Genomic DNA, 7,460 nt, shown 5'->3' with positions numbered 1-7,460 from the left:
AATCAAAATTCTTAATTTAGATTTGTTTGCATTGGGCTAAAATGACGTTTGATTCCTTTAGTACCTGTGCTTGGCAGGAGTACAGATCTGCTCCCTGTAAGCAGAGGAAATTACTCGGGATGCCTTGAATAGTTCCGTGTGGGGAGGTTCAGATGCTTCCCACGAGGAGCCAGCTGAGCCTGCAGCTCGTTCTTCCCCCCGGGATGTGTGAGACTAAATCCCTGGATCCCTGGGGTGGAGGCTCTGGGTGAGGAGATCTGCAACACTCTCTAATTCTGTGATCAAATATGTAATGTTTAGAAAGAAGTCCTTGCATACATTGTCACAGAAAGCATTAAGCAGAGAAGAACTCTGGCTGCTAAATATGGCAGATGCACTGGGCTGGGGGGTTGCACTGGGCAGGAGCACTGTGTGGAATACTCAGCACTGTGTGGAATATTCAGCACTGTATGGGATACTCAGCACTCTGTGGAATATTCAGCACTGTATGGAATACTCAGCACTGTGTGGAATACTCAGCACTGTGTAGAATACTCAGCTTAGCTGAACGCTTACACAGAGCTGAAATGCTGCAAGTCAGGAACTGTTTCCTGCCCAGGAGCAGAACAGCCTGTAGCTCCTCTTGGAAATGAAGGACACATCACCAAATTCATGTGTGTGCAATTACAGGCAAAATATTTGCCAGCCTATAATGAAAACAAACATGGCTGGCAGAATTGACAAAAGAACTATACTGTAGGTACAGTGAATTTCCCCTAAATAGAAAAGAGGTTATGCCAGAACTCAAAATTCTAGGCTCTTATTTGTAGGCAGCACAGAAGGGAAGGGCAGCAGTGGTGTTTCTGGGATCACTAACCCAGTTGGGATTGGCACAAATGGCCTGTTTGTGCTGGAGACTGTTAGTGCTTATTGAAAGTGCCCTTCCTTTGAATGCTGTGTCCCTGCATCCATAGCATTCCACGTCCACGGGCCAGTGTGCAGCCAGGTTCTCTGGGGGGGAAATGTGCAGAATGTCCCTGACATCCCTGGGAACTCAGGATTGCAGGGATGCAGCCTCTGTCACCCAGCATAGAAACAGGCACTTCAGTGAACCTGGGTCTGGAGATGTCTTGGAACAGTCTTTGGAGATTTTCCTTTGTTTCAAAATGAAGGAGTGAAGAGAACTTTTGCAGGAACTGTGTTCATATCTGATAGCAGAAGAGATTGTCACAGCGTGTTCAGAAGCACATTTCTGCCTAATTTTCATGTTATTAGTGAAGCTAAAATAATTCTTCCAGTTATATTTCCAATAATCATTATAAGGAATGGGCCAGATTCCTGTTCCTGGGCTATTTTTATACCTCTCCAAATGGAGCTCTAAGTGGGTGCAAATTACCTCTGTAACTGCACAGGTGTGAGTTCCTGCCCCCCGCTATTAGAGCATTTAAATGGAGGGTTGGTGGAGAAGCACTTGCACGAGCAGAGCTCCCTGCATTTCCATTATTCCCAAACTTGGACTTTTTTCCTCCTTCCAGAAAACAGTGGAGAGAACCTGATGCTAATGAAAGGCTGATTTCCCAGCCCTGGGGACTCGAGCTGTGCTTCCCAGTGAACAGCTCTGGTGAGTCTTTCTCTGCCCATTCAGTCCTCCTGCCTCGGCTGGAACTGTGAGTCTGGGTGGAATCTCTGCCTCCAGCCCTGGAGTCCTTATTCAGCTTTTACTTAAAACTTCTTCAAACAGATTAAGGTCAAAATCAGCTGAAATTCTCTTGTTTAACGTGTGAGTGAAACATTCAGTAGCCTGTGCTGAGCCCCCAGTGCAGCCTCTGGCAATGCCTGTGTGCCACTGGCACTGTCCACCCCAGGAGCCCTGGAATGGCAGCTCTGTTTGCTCTGGGGCAGCTGGGGCAGTGATTCCTGGCACACTGTGATGAGCTGGAATTAAAAGTAAAGTCAAGTCATCCTGTTTTCAAATCCACACACATTCTCCTCCACTCCAGCTCCCACATGTGAACACATTCTTGAAGAAATCTCTGTTTGAAGGAGAAATAGTTTGCAGCAGCATGGAATATTTAATCCAAGGCAATGCTTGCTTAGGCCACACATAAATGGGTCGAACTGCAGCTCCCGGGCCCTTCCCTGAGCCTGTGCAGACCTTGCTGGGTGGATGATGCTGATGGAGCCCATGCACTGCTGCAGGGGGGGGGAATGAGGTGTAGCTGTGCCCTTGTCCTTGTGAGCCAAGGGTGTCCTTGGCAAGGCACTGTCAGCAGGGAAGGGGCTCACAAGGCACGTTACAGTGCAGGTCTCCATGTCCAGGGGTGGGGTGGCCCCTGGGTGGGTACTCAGCTAATCCCCCCCAAAACCCGGGTGAGATGTGACCTCTGCAGGGCAGTGCAGGGCCAGCTGAGGTCAGGGAGGGTCGTGGCTGCCCCTGCTGAAGCTGCTCAGAACTTGAGAGAACAGTAAGTTCTCTGCTATGAAAGACGACCAGAACCTGGGGAGGGTTTCTCAGATGAGCTGTGTTACAGACAGGCTTGAAAGGCAGAGTTCTAGAAATCCTGAGATTTTTTGTAGCATGCTACCAGGCCTGTGGTTTTCCAATAGCTTTTCCAGAGCTATCAAATCTGAGATTAAGTGTCATGTAATCGAAAATATTCATGTGATTCCAACTAATTTAAACACATGGGTGCAGTGTGGACCTTGATATGGCAAATAGAGGCCATTGCAGTGGGCTGGGCAGCCTGTCTGGGGACTTCAGTTGATCCTGAATTTGGCACTGCTGTACTGACAGGGTGACAAAGTCAGGGAACAGTCTCTGTGTGACTGCAGCCACCACAGCTGCTCTGGGTTGGGCACTGCAAGATGACGTATTCAAATCAGTCGTGTGAACTTCCACTGGAAACATTAGTATTTAATTTTAGCCTTATTTTCGCTCTGGAAGTGAACTCAGGGATGCTGCTTCTGCATTTTAAGTCTCCAGTGAACCAGGTCTGAGGTTTTGATTCAGCCCTTATTCATTCTGATTCAGTCAGATTCCCACACAATTCTGTGAGAAAAAACGAGTGATGATCTGTCATAAAAATTCCTCAGGATATGTGTGCATCACCGCAGTTAAAGATGTGTTCTGTCTGTTTAAGCCAAGCTACACAAGTCCCTGTAGCTTTTGAGACACTCTGGCACTGCATGAAGGCATTTCAGGGAATACTGACCACATGGATTTTGTTACTTCTAGTCTTCACACTAGAGCTTTAAACTCAGATGAAAGGCAGGTGGAATCTGGCTTTGGAGAGGTCAAAAGGAGAATTAAATCTTACTTTCTGTCTGGTACAGCGAATGTCTGTGGAAGAGAGGGATTATAATGATGTCCCCTCGTCATTAGGACCTCCTGCAAACACCCATAAGGGCTGTGGGGATGAATGCAAGGAGCTGGATGGAACTGCCCGGCCAGAGCATTGTGTCTGGATGGATTTCCACATGGAAAGCCACCCGAGATCCCCTCTGGGGACCCTCCCTGCAGTGTGTGGTGCTGCTGACCCAGAGCTCTGCAGCCTTATCCTGCAGGAGAGGGGCTGGGCACAGGATCTGGCCTTGCTGTCACTGTGTTCCATCCTGTCCCCTCTCTGGGGCAGTGTAATATGGAGCTGCAGTAGAGCATGACCCTAAGGAGGAGTTCAGTGAGCTGCCTCCTGCCTGGCATGAGGGTGTGCAGCTCCTCTCCCCCACCTCCTGCCCGTGCTGTTTGTTTGCCCGTGCAGGATTTGTGCTCACCAGCACTCCTGAGCCCCCCTGTGCTGGCTGCAGCTCCAGCTGCTCCCATCTGTGCATGGATCCTGCTCTGGGCCGTGCTGCTGCTCCTGAGACAGCAGATTTTAGTGTAAATAAATTCACGTGAGAAGTACACAAGAGAGAAGGACTTGGAGCAGGCGAGGAGGGAGGTCCTGAGTGTTCCAAAAACTCCCCAAAGCTCTCGGGGGTTGCCTTTTTACAGCACACACTGACTGCAAACTGACAAATTGTTGACAAGAACAACTCCTCGGCCCCCTGGAAGTGCCCACGGCCACAGATGCTCTACAAAGAGTTCAGGGAACTTCACTGAGTGTTGATTACTGCAGATGAGGAGGAACTATCACCTTAGAGTCTGGGTGAATTCGAATTGTTTAGGATAGAACACACAGTTTAAAACAGAGGTTCTAGGAGATGTTTTTCAAATATATTAACCTTGATCCAACTGAAGATTTAAGTTAGACTTAATAACATGGCTTAGAATATTGTTTTGACATCAAAGACACAGAGTCTTTGAGTTCTTTATCATCATTGTCAAGGTCTTCAAGCCTTTGTCAGTGCTTTAGCATTCTTTTAGGACTGGGCTAAAGGACAGGCAGAAACTTCCAAGGTTTTATTAGACACAATTGCTCGTTCCAAAATGAAATGTAAAAAAAGATTCCATGTTAAAAATATAAACACATGGAAGCATTAAGAAAACCTGTGTGAGCTCATTGAGTGCAGATTAGATAAGAAAAATGCTGACTGGATCACAGTGGTGAGTACTGCAGTGCTTCAGAGGGCAGGGGATATTTTAAAAATAGAGGTATTTTAAGAAGGCAGGGGGGTTTTCCCTCCTTATGAACACCTTTGTCTGTGCTGCTGCTTCTGCCCAGTCCTTCCCATGCAGTGAGACACCACGATGTGCTGGGGAGCAAACAAGGAGTACACGGAAAATGTGGATTTGAAAGAAATCTCTTTTACTATCCAGGCTTATCTCAGTTCTTGTTTACACTTGATTTTGCCACAAAACACCCTCTGTTCTGGGCTCCCAAGGGGAAGGAAGGGTTACTGGCAGTTGTGCTTTGCTGTAGGAACTGAAAGACGTGAGAGGTCTCAAAGGCATCTCTGGGAAACCTGGATTTGGAGATACATCCCCTGGGCACTCTGATCTGCCAGGAGAAGCTGCTTTCCCCCGTCAGTGCCTTTGGGGATGGGGAGGGAAGAGAAATCCTGGTGGACATTGTTCTCCTGGAACAAAGGGGAGTGCATTTAAAACAAACACTTTTTTATATGGCTGAACTCCCCCAACTGCCTCCAGAACTTGCACAATAAAGGCATCTCTGACTTGGCAGGGAGGAGTTTTTAAGAATCGACTTCACAAACTGGTTTTGTTCTGCTCTTGCTGTGGGGTGAGCAGTAGGAATGCCACAATGGGACAAAAGAAAACACTCCTCCAGCCAAATTGTGCTCTCCCAGCCCTGCAGACCCACTCTGGCCAACTCAGTAGCAGGAGCAGAAGTGAGATTAAATGTTTTAACCCCACAGATCCCTGAAGTCTGTATGTGTATGTGGGCAGGATTAGGACTCAGAGGGTGGTTCGCTGTCTGATCAGGGCCACACTTCCAGGAGCCAGGAGCTGCAGTGCAGACCTGCTCTGAGCAAGGAGGTCCCAGCAATGTCCTACCATGTCCCAGCCACAGTGACCTGTGCTCTGCTTCACAAACAAGGCAAGAGAAAACATCCTGAGATCCCTCCCTCAGCCTGCAGGCCAGGGAAACACAGCAGGTGTGTCACAGGACCACCTCTGAGGTGTTGGGATAGGAGCTCACTCAGCCCTTCCTCCTGATGCCCTTGGCTGAGCTGGAACCTGAATGAATGCTCTGCTTGGCTCTGGGTGCAGAAAATGTGTTGAGAAACTACACCCTGTTAAAGCATCTTTGATAAAGCAGCACAAACAGTCCTGTTGAATGTAACGTGTGTGTTCGTTCTGCTGCTCGGGCTGTGTTTGTGCTGGGAACCAACCCCGTTGTTGCCCGTGGAAGAGCAGTGGCTCACCTGCAGTGGGGATGCAGAAGGGTCTGAGGTTAGGGATGGTTCTTGTGTGCACGAGGGAGGGCAGAAGTGTGACCCCAAAATGTGAGCTCTGGAAGTGAGAGGAATGAGGAAGATGTTGCTGTTCATGTTGGGCACTAAATCTCTGGCCCATTTCTTTCTGTTTTGCCAGTCTGAGCTGTCCCTGGTGCCAGGGCAGGACACACAGTGACCTGGGACACACAGTGACCTGGGACACACAGGATAGCCCGGGACACTGCGGGACTGAACTGAGCAGGAGAGACACGGAGAGGGAGAAATCCCACAGCTTTATCTTCCTAAAGCTCAAGGTCAGCGAACACAACGCTCTCCTTGGGCCGGAGTTCCCCCTGGGCCGTGTGAGCCAGCCCGGGACCTGCCCAAGGTATCCCGCTGTTTTCCTGTGGCTCTCGGTGTGTTCCTGCGGGGCAGCGGCTCCCTCTGCCGATGGCAGACACTCCTCACGCCCCGCTCCTGGGGCAGTGCGGCTGAGGAACAGAACGTTTGGAAGCTGTGCTGTTGGCCCCCCAGATGCCCACACAGCTCGTTCGTGGGCTGGTGTGTCCTGAGCTCCCCTCCAGCCCCAGCTGGGCTGGACCCCCGGAGCTCACACTGCTCAGCATTGATTAACAGCCCCACAGTGCTCATGCAATTTGAAAAATCACTTAAAGGGCAATTTTAATGTATTAACACTGGGACACAAATCTTCAGTGCTTTTTGTACTTTCTGTTTTACTCCAGTTTCTAAAACTCAGTTCCTGGGTTTTCTCCCTCTTACTGCATCAGTAACCAGTGAGGTTCTGCTCCTGTGCTTGCTGTGTTGCTGAGGTTAAAGGTGCCAGTAATTCTCATTCCTCATTTTCCATGGAGCACAAGCCTAATCTGGACTCTCAAGAGCCATAAAACCTTTGAGGACTTGGTGCTGAAGGCACCGGGCATTCCATGTGCTTCCAGCAAAGAGCCAGAGGCTGCTTGGGTTTGTTCTGTGCTTGACTTTTTCCCCTCTTACAAACTCAAAAGAGGGGAAATTTACGTTCAGTATTAGGAAAGAATTGTTCCCTGTGAGGGTGGGGAGGCCCTGGCACAGGTTGCCCAGAGAAGCTGTGGCTGCCCCATCCCTGGGAGTGTCCGAGGCCAGGTTGGACAGGGCTTGGAGCAACCTGGAATAGTAGAAGGTGTCCCTGCCCATGGCAGGGGGTGGCACTGGGTGGGCTTTTAGCTTTTTCTTCATTTCAAAGCAGGTTTTTCATCTAATGTGTGTATTTATTAGCAGTGCTTTAAAACACCATTAGTCTTTGCTGTGAGTGCTGCTCCTCTTCTGTGGTGTGCCAGTTGCTGATCCACTGCTGAACAAAACTAAACCACTGCTCAGCTGCTGTTAAATGGCAGGAAAATGTGCAGGAAAATCAAGATCAGACACCTGCTCTGGAAAATACACAGGAAATACTTGAACTGAGCAGACACTGAAAGTGTTTTACCTCATACTGTGTCCAAATGCCATTTTTATTTCATTCTGTGAAGTCAAACCTAAGAAGTGTGTGTTAAAATGACTTGAACCATTAGCCATGCTGATAACTAGCACTGATTCCAGAGGAAGCACTTAAGTACTTCCATTGACTTTAATAGGATAATAATCAACAATGA

The sequence above is a fragment of the Manacus candei genome, unplaced genomic scaffold (assembly GCF_025592945.1).
Source record: "Manacus candei isolate 608988 ecotype Guabito, Panama unplaced genomic scaffold, ASM2559294v1 h1tg000015l, whole genome shotgun sequence".
NCBI classification, from domain to species: Eukaryota; Metazoa; Chordata; class Aves; order Passeriformes; family Pipridae; genus Manacus; species Manacus candei.
This window is presented reverse-complemented; position numbering follows the sequence as displayed.